The sequence below is a fragment of the Salmo salar genome, chromosome 09 (assembly GCF_965601325.2).
Source record: "Salmo salar chromosome 09, fSalSal1, whole genome shotgun sequence".
Taxonomy (NCBI): Eukaryota; Metazoa; Chordata; class Actinopteri; order Salmoniformes; family Salmonidae; genus Salmo; species Salmo salar.
Genome location: NC_138299.1, coordinates 91,117,427 through 91,130,871, shown reverse-complemented (window position 1 = coordinate 91,130,871; position 13,445 = coordinate 91,117,427).

The following is a 13,445-nucleotide window of genomic DNA, read 5'->3' as shown; positions in this document are numbered from 1 at the left end:
AATAGAACAGAATGGACAGAATAGAATAGAAAAGAATAGAACAGAATAGAATAGAACAGAACAGATTAGAATAGAATAGAATAGAATTCAAAAGAATAGAACAGAACAGAATAGAAAATAATAGAACAGAACAGAATGGAACACAATAAAATAGAAAATCATAGAATAGAACAGAATAGAATAGAACAGAATAAAACAGAATAGAATAGAAAATAACAGAATAGAATATAACAGAGGAGAACAGAAAAGAACATAATAGGACAGAATAGAATAGAAAATAATATAAACAAATAGAACAGAATAGAACAGAATAGAATAGAATACATCTGCATATCTAAGAAGTCCTGAGATGGGGGCAGTAACGGAGAGAAACTAAAAAATAAAAACAACCATTCCAGGTGAGAAACCAGAGAAAGAGAGGGACGGAGAGGAGTGAGGCAGGGAGGGATGAAAGTAGAGAGGAGAGGGATGGGTGGACGGATATTCGGCCTAGCGCTCTGTAACCTCTTACGGCTCAGATCCCACTATAACTGGGGCGGTGGATGTCTGGGAACCAGAGATGAACAGCCCAGCAGACGCAGGGGGAAGGGCAATGGTGTTACGCCGCATGAAGGGGGGACAGACGGCATGACACCGGCAGGAGATTTATGTTTTTGCCTGCAATCTACAAGCCCATAGCGCTAAGGGCATGGTCTGCGGCCGGACATAAAAATCCATTGGGGAATTGGTGGACTAAGGTTCAGCTGCAACTGTCATACCATTGCACAGCGGCGCAGGTAGCAACACAACATAAGAGCAGCCACAGGACCAGAAACAGAGGCAAGGCCTCCATCTTCTGGTTCTGAGTCATTCTTGTGATGCAGGCTGCATTTAGGAAACCCTTTAGGAAATACGGAGTATGTTTTGCATGTTTCTTTGACATTCAAATTCATTGTTATTGATGATAAAACAAGGCCATGAAAAACAAATGCTATGAAATATAGTCGTAATTTGCTAGCAACATACTACGCTCTCTCTCCCTTTCTTCTCTCTTTCTTCCCTCAATACCCCCTTCTCTCTCCCTCTCTATTTGACTGTAAAAGTATTTTTACCAGCATTTGAGTTTATACATTTTGATGTTGATGGTGTAGAGTTGTTTCAGCATACTGATGACGATTGCATGAGGAGCATCACACGAACATGCAGGCAGTGTCTTCAAAGACAAGACGGTGTCCTATCAATCACCAAAACCTTTGTGTCAACACCGCAGGAAATTAAAGCTGGAGGTGCTAATATCTAGCTGTTCATTAGCTGCATCGCCCTAATGCTGGAGGTGTTAATATCCAGCTGTTCATTACCTGCATCGCCCTAAAGCTGGAGGTGTTAATATCCAGCTGTTCATTAGCTGCATCGCCCTAAAGCTGGAGGTGTTAATATCCAGCTGTTCATTACCTGCATCGCCCTAAAGCTGGAGGTGTTAATATCCAGCTGTTCATTACCTGCATCGCCCTAAAGCTGGAGGTGTTAATATCCAGCTGTTCATTACCTGCATCGCCCTAAAGCTGGAGGTGCTAATATCTAGCTGTTCATTAGCTGCATCGCCCTAATGCTGGAGGTGTTAATATCCAGCTGTTCATTACCTGCATCGCCCTAAAGCTGGAGGTGTTAATATCCAGCTGTTCATTACCTGCATCGCCCTAAAGCTGGAGGTGTTAATATCCAGCTGTTCATTACCTGCATCGTCCTAAAGCTGGAGGTGTTAACCTGTTGGGTCTAGGGGGCAGCATTTGCACGTCTGGATAAAAAAAATGTACCCGATTTAATCTGGTTACTAATCCTACCCAGTAACTAGAATATGCATATACTTATTATATATGGATAGAAAACACTCTAAAGTTTCCAAAACTGTTTGAATGGTGTCTGTGAGTATAACAGAACTCATTTGGCAGGCAAAACCCTGAGACATTTTCTGACAGGAAGTGGATACCTGATGTGTTGTATTGACTTTAAACCTATCCCATTGAAAAACACAGGGGTTTAGGAATATTTTGGCACTTCCTATTGCTTCCACTAGATGTCACCAGCCTTTACAAAGTGTTTTGAGTCTTCTGGAGGGAGATCTGACCGAACAAGAGCCATGGAACGGTGATGTCCCATTAGACACCTGGCGCGCTAGTTCATGTTGGGTACCCTCGTTCCAATACGTTATAAAAGAGTATGCATTCGTCCACCTTGAATATTATTCATGTTCTGGTTAAAAAAGGCCCTAATGATTTATGCTATACAACGTTTGACATGTTTGAACGAACGGAAATATATTTTTTCCCCTCGTTCATGACGAGAAGTCCGGCTGGCTTACATCATGTGCTAACGAGACGGAGATTTTTGGACATAAATGATGAGCTTTTTTGAACAAAACTACATTCGTTATGGACCTGTGATACCTGGAAGTGACATCTGATGAAGAGAATCAAAGGTAATGGATTATTTACATAGTATTTTCGATTTTAGATCTCCCCAACATGACGTCTAGTCTGTATCGCAACGCGTATTTTTCTGGGCGCAGTGCTCAGATTATTGCAAAGTGTGATTTCCCAGTAAGGTTATTTTTAAATCTGGCAAGTTGATTGCGTTCAAGAGATGTAAATCTATAATTCTTTAAATGACAATATAATATTTTACCAATGTTTTCTAATTTTAATTATTTAATTTCTGACGCTGACTTGACTGCCGGTTATTGGAGGGAAACGATTTCCTCAACATCAATGCCATAGTAAAACGCTGTTTTTGTATATAAATATGAACTTGATAGAACTAAAAATGCATGCATTGTCTAACATAATGTCCTAGGAGTGTCATCTGATGGAGATTGTAAAAGGTTAGTGCATCATTTTAGCTGGTTTTATGGTTTTGGTGACCCTGTCTTTGACTTGACAAAACATTACACACAACTCTTGTAAATGTACTGTCCTAACATACTCTAAATTTATGCTTTCGCCGTAAAACCTTTTTGAAATCGTAAAACGTGGTTAGATTAAGGAGATGTTTATCTTTCAAATGGTGTAACATAGTTGTATTTTTGAAAAATTTGAATTTTGACATTTATTTGGATTCAAATTTGCCGCTCTTGAAATGCACCTGCTGTTGATGGAGTGCACCACGGGTGGCACGCTAGCGTCCCACCTAGCCCCAAGAGGTTAATATCCAGCTGTTCATTACCTGCATCGCCCTAAAGCTGGAGGTGTTAATATCCAGCTGTTCATTACCTGCATCGCCCTAAAGCTGGAGGTGTTAATATCCAGCTGTTCATTACCTGCATCGCCCTAAAGCTGGAGGTGTTAATATCCAGCTGTTCATTACCTGCATTGCCCTAAAGCTGGAGGTGCTAAAATCCAGCTGACTTTTTTCAAATGTTTTCACATTTTGATATTAAAATTGGGTTACATTTATATTTTGTGTCGCTGGCATACACACAATACCCCAAATTGTCAAAGTGGAATTGTGTTTTTAGAAATGTTAGCAAATGAATAAGCAATGTCTTGAGTCAATACTTATTCCACTCATTTGTTATGGCAAGCCTAAATACAATGAACAAGTCACATAATGCGTTGCATGGACTCACTCTGTGTGCAATAATAGTGTGTGACATGATTTTTGAATGACTACCTCATCTTCACACTTACACCGCATTGTAAGTCCCTCAATTGAGCATTGAATTTCAAACAGATTCAACCACAATGATCAAGCAGGTTTTCCAATGTCTCGCAAAGAAGAGTGCCTATAGGTAGATGGATAAAAATTAAAAACAGACATTGAATATCCCTTTGAGCATGGTACAGTTATTAATTACTCTTTTGATGGTGCATTAATACACCAGTCATTACAAAGATTCAGGCGTCCTTCCTAACTCAGTTGCCGGAGAGGAAGAAAAAGCTCAAGGATTTCACCATGCCAATAGTGACTATAAAGATGTTACAGGGTTTAATAGCTGTGATAGGAGAAAACTGAGGATGGATCAACAACATTGTAGTTACTCAACAATACTAACCTAATTGACAGAGGGAAAAGAAGGAAGCCTGTACAGAATAAAAAATATTCCAAAACATGCATCCTTTTTGCAAGGTGTCACGTCCTGACCAGTAAAGGGGTCATTTTGTTATTGTAGTTGGTCAGGACGTGGCAGGGGTGTGTTTGTTTTGTGTGTTTCAGGGTTTTTGGTTTATGTTCTATGTTTTCTATTTCTATGTGGGTTTTCTAGTTTGTCTATTTCTATGTTACTTTTGGGAACGACCTCCAATTAGAAGCAGCTGGTTGTCGTTGCTTCTAATTGGAGGCCATATTTAAGTGGGTTTATTTTCTCTTGTGTTTGTGGGTGATTGTTTCTTTGTATAGCTGTGTAGCCTTACAGGACTGTCGTTAGTGTTCTTGTTTTGTTTAGTGTTCACGGTTAAAAAATAAAAGTGTAAGTATGGACACTTACCACGCTGCGTATTGGTCTGATGATTTCTCCTCATCAGAAGACGAAGCTTATGACAGAAGGCACTAAAGTAAAACTTGAAAAACAAAAAGGGCAAAGAAATTAACTTTATGTCCTGAATACAAATCGTTATGTTTGGGGCAAATCCAACACAACACATCACTGAGTGCCACTCTTCATATTTTCAAGCATGTTGGTGGCTGCATCATGTTATGGGTATGCTTGTCATCAGCAAGGACTATGGAGTTTTTTAGCATAAAAATAAACGGAATAGAGCTAAGCCCAGGCAAATTCCTAGAGGAAAAGATTGTTAAGTCTGCTTTCTAACAGACACTGGGAGACACATTCACCTTTCAGCAGGACAATAAACTAAAACGCAAGGCCAAATATACACTGGAGTTGCATACCAAGATGATATTGAATATTCCTGAGTGGCCTAGTTACATTTTTCACTTAAATCAGCTTGAAAATCTATGGCAAGACTTAAATGTCTGTCTAGCAATGATCAACATTAAACTTCACAGAGCTTGAATAATTTTTTTAAGAATAATGTGCAAGTATTGTACAATCCAGGTGTGCAAAGCACTTAGAGACTTACCCAGAAAGCCTCACAGCTGTAATCACTGCCAAAGGTGATTCTAACATGTATTAACTTAAGGGTCTGAATACTTATGTAAAGTTGATATTTCTGTATTTCATGTTCAAAACATTTGCTAAAATTTCTAAAAACATGTTTTATTTTTTTCCTTATGGGGTATTGTGTGTAGATGGGTAAGAAAAAAATATATTTAATCCAGGCTGTAACACAATAAAATGTGGAATAAGTCAAGGGAAGACTTTCTGAAGCACTGTAGCTCTATGACACTGTAGCTCTATAACACTGTAGCTCTATGACACTGTAGCTCTATGACACTGTAGCTCTATGACACTGTAGCTCCATGACAGTGTAGCTCTATGACACCGTAGCTCTATGACACTGTGGCTCCATGACACTGTAGCTCTATGGCACTGTGTAGCTCCATGACACTGTAGCTCCATGACACTGTAGCTCTATGACACCGTAGCTCTATGACACTGTAGCTCTATGACACTGTAGCTCTATGGCACTGTGTAGCTCCATGACACTGTAGCTCCATGACACTGTAGCTCTATGGTACTGTAGCTCTATGGCACTGAATCACACACAATGCATGAATAGTCATGTCAAATGACAGAGATTCTAAATGACATTGAGGGAAGCAACACATTGTTTTTACTTAGCATTATCATTCACGTCCAATTTCAATAAAATAATTATTACTAATGCATTACCATAACGACAACCACTTTTCACTACACTGTTCCGTGTGTGTGTTTGTGTGTGTGTGCGTGCCTGCATGTGTGTGTGTGTGTGTGTGTGTGTGTGTGTGTGTGTGTGTGTGCCTGAGTGTGTGTGTGTATTCTGCCTTAACCCCCATGTCCAGATTGATTAAAGCACTGTTATTACCACAGTATGCAATATTCAAACACAGCTTTGTCATCTAATGAAGAGAATTATATCCCAGGCACTATGTATAATTCATATTCCATCAGACAGGCCTAATCCACCACTGAGCCACGCTGATACAGACTGCTGCCGCTGGAGCTACCACACACACGCGCACGCACACACACACACACACACACACACACACACACACACACACACACACACACACACACACACACACACACACACACACACACACACACACACACACACACACACACACACACACACACACACACACACACACACCTCACTTGCTTGCATGCACATGCAAAAACACAGGAATGCAGGAATGCACACACACAAATGTAGGAATGCACACATGTACGCACACACGCAAACACACACTGTTTCGAAGCTAAGTAATTTCTCAAATCCTCTCTCTGGAGTCTGTATATGTACATAAAATCCCTTTGAATATGCTGTAAGCATTATATAGTCAGAAAGATTTCTCCAGATTCAAGTCGGAATTAGAAATCTTTGCAGGTCCCAAGGACGTCCACTAGGGGAAAAAATAAAAACAAATGTCTCGAGCCGGGATTGAAGCCGGGATTGAAGCCTTGGTATAAGGAACAGGAGCTCACTGCTTAACCTCTTAGCTCCGCACTGACATGATTGGTTGACGGTAGGTGGGTGCGGTACATGCTGCATAAACACAAAGTCACATCCTTGACAACTTGCTTGACATCAAACATGGAGAACTTTTATGAAAGGCATCTATATGATACCTTGTGTAGGGATTTCAAAGACACGAAAATGAGCTTGAACTCCTGGAAAGAGATCGGGGAGGTAATGGCCATAGACCGTGGGGAAAAGAAGGACTCATTCAATAAATTCAATAAATCTGATCTAACAAAGTGGATATTTGTCAAATCCGTCATTATTGATGTATTGCAGCAGGCCCACAATGTGGCTATATCCCATTTGGATATACAGTAACAGTCAAAAGTTTGGACACACCTACTCATTCAAGGGTTTTTCTTTATTTTTACTATTAGAATAATAGTGAAGACATCAACACTATGAAATAACACATATGGAATTATTGTCAACACAACTGATTGGCTCAAATGCATTAAGAAGGAAATAAATTCCACAAATGAACTTTTAACAAGGCACACCTATTAATTGAAATGCATTCCAGGTGACTACCTCATGAAGCTGGTTGAGAGAATGCCAAGAGTGTGCAAAGCTGTCATCAAGGGAAAGGGTGGCTACTTTGAAGAATCTCAAAAATGTAATATATTTTGATTTCTTCAACACTTTTCTGGTTGCTACATGATTCCATATGTGTTATTTCATAGTTTTGATGTCTTCACTATTATTCTACAATGTAGAAAATAATGTAGAAAATATTTAAAAAAACAAAGAAAAACCCTGCCATGAGACGATGTCCAAACTTTTGACTGGTACTGTATTTGGCTGTTTTCAATGCATAACACGTTTTTACTTTTCAGGTTTAAAAAAAGTAACTGCTAAATGCTAACTCCCATTTGTATAAGTTGGTAGCATAGCTAGTAAACAGAGATCTGTGGTGGTAGTCAATGTCATTTTTAACTGTAATGCAGTTGATTGATGGTGATGACATGAACATGTATTTGGGTTGATATCCATACAGTATTATACTCTGATTTTTACCTAAACATAGTGTGAAATACACATATAAACAATAGCCTAAATGTAGGCTAATTTTGCTGGGGGGCAATGGGGGGTTTCGGGATGGAGATGCAGGTGGGAAAATGATTAAGCCTTTTAACTTCATGCCATCTTGGCTGAGCTCCTATGTCATGCACCGGGAAACGGACTACAACATCTCAGTACTTTGTCATGACGTTGCCCTCTTTGAGTACAGGGAGGACAGTTGACCCCCTCCCCCTTGCACCATCCCCCAACCTTTTCCCCCCACCCAGGCCCTGTGTGAAGGGGTCGTAAAATTCTAAAGGAGAATGTCCTGCCGCCTGGCCCAGTTGAGACACAGAGGGGTTTCATAGAGAGACAAAGGAAATTCTTCCAACTCACAGAATTGGGGAACCGAACAACATTTATGTTGTGGAGAAGGTATAAAAGATCGGAGAAGAATCCAGCTACGAACTGGTCCGCTTGGTACAATTTTGTGATACTCAGAAGAGACAATATAGCCATATTACCATAATACTGTTTATATAATAGCCTCAGCTATGGGACTTGCATCTAAATGGTTGTATATAATGTATTAATAAGGATAAAGCTATTTGGAATACGTTGAGATGCTATGTACTGATGTTAATGTGATAGAATGTATTTCTGTTAAAAGCTTAAATCAGTCATCGGCACGCCCCCCAGGGACACAGACAGGACCAGGCGTCATGTGACAAGCCTGTTCTATGTTCACGTATAAAACCCCCACCCTGATTTTCTTTCATCAGACCAGGCCTCCACTCCATTACGAGTTGGCCAATAGGTTTGACCATCCAATTCCTCTACTGAAAGTTAACTACACCACGTGGTTAACTTGTAGACTATCGATACCGACAGAATAATAACAAGTCTTTGATATTAATTAATAGTCTGCAGCTAGAAATTATATAATTGAACGCGAAGACCGACGAAACATCCATTCTATAACGACATTAATGAATGTCGCTTTGAAAGATCCATTCTAACTGAGAGAGAGAGAACACGGACAAAAACTCTCCAACAGGACAAAAACTCTCCAACAAGGATCCTGATGACACACTGAGCGTAAATATATATTGATTGCAATTGTTCCCGAATGAGTGAGCGTTCATGTGCAAAGGCTTAGCATATCAATTGTTAATATTTATCACCTCTGTAGTGTCTTCTCAGCTGCCCTTTAAGACCCTTTGTTTTAACAAGACACCAGCCATGCCTGTTTAGCCCACTAGGGCACATTACTCCACCAATGCTTTGTAACGATAACCAACTGTTTGTATGCTTTCTGTGAATTACTTAGTTTAGTAAATAAATTATTTTAAGACAATTGATGTATGGATGACTCTTAGTAAAGGCTGGGTTCGTGCAGATACAACAATTTACGACGTTTGGAATGAGACTGGGACGCGAGGTAAAATACACCATTTAAACCAGAAGATAATCGGCCTATACTATAATATAATATAATATAATATAATATATAATGTTATAATATAGGAAAGTTATATTAGGAAAATTATAACTTTGTAATCTGAATATTTTCCTTGGTGCCCCGATCTCCTAGTTAATTACAGTTAAACGATTAATCAGTTTAATCGCGTGATAATAATTACAGGGAGTTATTTTGATAAACATGTCTTCAGTTAACCTCTTGGCGTTCCCCTAGGATAGGGGGCGCTAAAGCGATTTTTGAAAAGAATTTGTGCCCATTTTAAACGGCCTCCTACTCAAACTCAGAAGCTAGGATATGCATATAATTAATACTTGTGGATAGAAAACACCCTAAAGTTTCTAAAACTGTTTGAATGGTGTCTGTGAGTATAACAGAACTCATATGGCAGTCAAAACCCCGAGACAGATGGAAACAGGAAGTGGAATTCTGAATTGCGAACTCAACTTCATCACGTTGCCTATTAATCACACCGTGAGCTATGGTTCATTGAGCACTTCCTATTGCTTCCACTAGATGTCCCCAGTCTTCACAAATTGGTTTGAGCCTTCTACTGTTAAAATTGAATGAATGAGACGCTGTGGAACGTGGTCACACGGAGAGGGCCATCACCATTATGACGCCGGCGCCCCTGGTTACCCTCCCCTTTCGAAACGTTTTGAAACACAATGCAATCGTCCCCCTCGAATCTTATTGGCTCTCTTGTTGAACAACGCCCTGAAGATTTATGTTATACAACGTTTGACATGTTTGAACGAACCTAAATGGGGAAAAAATGCATTTTCTCGAAATGGCTGTCCCGTGGCCGACGAAGCATTTGGATCAGCCTTCAGACGCGCTAACAAGAACAAGCTCTTGGAACATAAAGGAGTAATTTTTTCGAACGAAAATACATTTGTTGTGGACCTGGGGTTCCTGGAAGTGCTTTCTGATGAAGACAACCAAAGGTAAGGGATTATTGACAATAGTATACAAGACTAGATGTGATATGCGATTGTTCCAAGATGGCTAGCCTATTGCTATTGCTAGCCTATTGTTCTGAGTATCGCATCCCCTTTTATCGCAAAGTGTGATTACCCAGTAAAGTTATTTTTAAATCTGGCATTACAGGTGCTTTCAAGAGATATTCATCTATAAATCTTAGAATGACAATATTACATTTTAAAAATGTTTTCGAATAGTAATTTAGTAAATTGTAGCTCTGTTTCATCGGATGCATTTGAGGGAAAATAGTTAGTCAACGTTACGCACCGATGTAAAATGCTGTTTTTATATATAAATATGAACTTTATCGAACAAAAGAATGCATGTATTGTGTAACATGATGTCCTAGGTGTGTCATCTGATGAAGATTGTCAAAGGTTAGTGCTGCATTTAGCTGTTTTTTGGTTATTTGTGATGTATATGGTTGGTCGGAAAATGGCTATGTGGCTACTTTTACGATATACTCCTCTAACATAATGTAATGTTTTGCTTTTGCTGTAAAGCCTTTTTGAAATTGGACAACGTGGTTCGATTCAGGAGAGGTGTATCTATAAAACGATATAATTATTTTTTTATTTTTTATTATTAAATTTTGTTATGCTAATGGCGATATGATTTTTCGCTGGATGTCCGAGGCCGCACAGGGGTTAATGGTGCCCAAAGACACGACAACAGGTAAAGTCTTGTCGTTTAGCCAGTAATTAGCTGGATGGCTATAGAGATTAGCCGAGTGGTGCGGTGCAAACCAATTTATTGGATGTGTATGACAGCTCCCCGAAGCTCAAGAAGTATGAACACTGACTTATGCATCACTGTAAATGCTGTAAGGCCACTGCAGGTTTCAGATTGAACATACTTTGGCTTTAAATCATCTGAAGCTCACGCGGGAGCTGTGTGCCTAAATACAGGACGCCGGGAGTTTACTAGTCAAAAAGAGAAGTTTAACAAAGGACGTCAAGAAATGACGTGAGACTGTGATATCTTGTTTATATATTAGTAGAGTAGAGTCTAGTCGAGGTCAGAGTAGACTCCAGTCGAGATCAGAGTAGAGTCCAGTCGAGGTCAGAGTTGAGTCCAGTCGAGATCAGAGTAGAGTCTAGTCGAGCTCAGAGTAGAGTCTAGTCGAGGTCAGAGTAGAGTCTAGTCGAGGTCAGAGTAGACTCCAGTCGAGGTCAGAGTAGAGTCTAGTCGAGATCAGAGTAGACTCCAGTCGAGTTCAGAGTAGAGTCCAGTCGAGGTCAGAGTTGAGTCCAGTCGAGATCAGAGTAGAGTCCAGTTGAGCTCAGAGTAGAGTCTAGTCGAGGTCAGAGTAGAGACTAGTCGAGGTCAGAGTAGAGTCTAGTCGAGGTCAGAGTAGACTCCAGTCGAGGTCAGAGTAGAGTCTAGTCGAGATCAGAGTAGAGTCTAGTCGAGATCAGAGTAGAGTCTAGTCGAGGTCAGAGTAGACTCCAATCGAGATCAGAGTAGAGTCTAGTCGAGGTCAGAGTAGAGACTAGTCGAGGTCAGAGTAGAGTCTAGTCGAGGTCAGAGTAGAGTCTAGTCGAGGTCAGAGTAGACTCCAGTCAAGGTCAGAGTAGACTCCAGTCGAGGTCAGAGTAGAGTCTAGTCGAGATCAGAGTAGAGTCTAGTCGAGGTCAGAGTAGAGTCTAGTCGAGGTCAGAGTAGAGTCTATTCGACGTCAGCTCTTTACTGTTAAGTCTAGTGATGTAATAAAGATGTGTCCTTGCTACTTCAGTCTCTGCTGGAAAATGTTCACCAAACACTATTCAAAAGGAATAGCTTCTAATTTACATACACTGAGCACAAATATAAATGCAACATGCAACAATTTCAAAGATTTATCTGAGCTACAGTTCATAAAAGAAAATCAGTCAATTCAAATAAATTCATTAGGCTCTAATCTATGGATTTCACATGACTGGGAATATAGATAGGCATCTGTTGGTCACAGATACCTTAAAAAAAGGTAGGGGCGTGGATCAGAAAACCAGACAGTATCTGGTGTGACCACCATTTGCTTTGTGCAGCGCGACACATCTCCTTCGCATAGAGTTGATCAGGCTGTTGATTGTGGCCAGTGGAATGTTGTCCCACTCCTCTTCAATGTCTGTGCATTGTCCCAATTTTCAATGAAGTTGCTGGATATTGCTGGGAACTGGAACACGCTGTTGTACATGTCGATCCAGAGCATCCCAAACCTGCTCATTGGGTGACATGTCCGGTGAGTATGAAAGCCATGGAAGAACTGGGACATTTTCAGCTTCTAGGAATTGTGTACAGATCCTTGCGACATGGGGCTGTGCATTATAATGCTAAAACATGAGGTGATAGAGGCAGATGAATTGCACACAATGAGGCTCAGGATCTCGTCACGGTATCTCTGTGCATTGACATTTTCATAAATAAAATGCAATTGTGTTCTTTGTCCATAGCTTATGCCTGCCCATACCATAACCCCACCGCCAATATGGGGCACTCTGTTCGCAACGTTGACATCATCAAACTGCTCGCCCACAAGACACCATACATGCTGCGATCGTGAAGAGCACACTTCTCCAGCGTGCCAGTGGCCATCGAAGGTGAGCATTACGATGCCAAACTGCAGTCAGGTCAGGACCCTGGTGAGGATGAGGAGAACGCAATGAGCTTCCCTGAGACTGTTTCTTAAGGTTTGTGCAGAAATTCTTTGGTTGTGCAAACCCAAGGTTTCATCAGCAGTCCGGGTGGCTCATCTCAGATGATCCCACAGCTGAAGAAGCCGGATATGGAGGTCCTGGGCTGACGTCATTACACGTGGTCCACGTTTGTGAGGCCGATTGGACGTACTGCCAAATTCCCTAAAATGACATTGGAGGCGGCTTATGGTAGAGAAATTAGTATTACATTTTCTGGCAACAGCTCTGGTGGACATTCCTTCAGTCACCATGCCAATTGCACGGTCCCTCAAAACTTGAGACATCTCTGGCATTGTTTGTGACAAAACTGCACATTTTAGAGTTGCCTTTTATTGTCCCTAGCAGAAGGTGTATTGATCAGTTTATTAACCAGCTTCTTGATATGTCTCACCTATCAGGTGGATGGAATATCTTGGCAAAGGAGAAATGCTCATGAACAGGGATGTCAACAAATTTGTGCACAAAATAAGAAATAAGCTTTATGTGTCTACGGAAACATTTCTGGGATCTTTGATTTCAGCTCATGAAACATGAGACCAACACTTTAGATGTTGCGTTTATATTTTTGATAAATGTTTTCCTCCTCCTCTCCTCTTCCTCTCTTCTTCCTCCTCTTCTCTCCATCCTCTCCTCCTCTCTTCTTCCTCCTCTTCTCTCCCTCCTCTCTTCCTCCTCTTCTCCTCCTCTCCTCCTATCTTC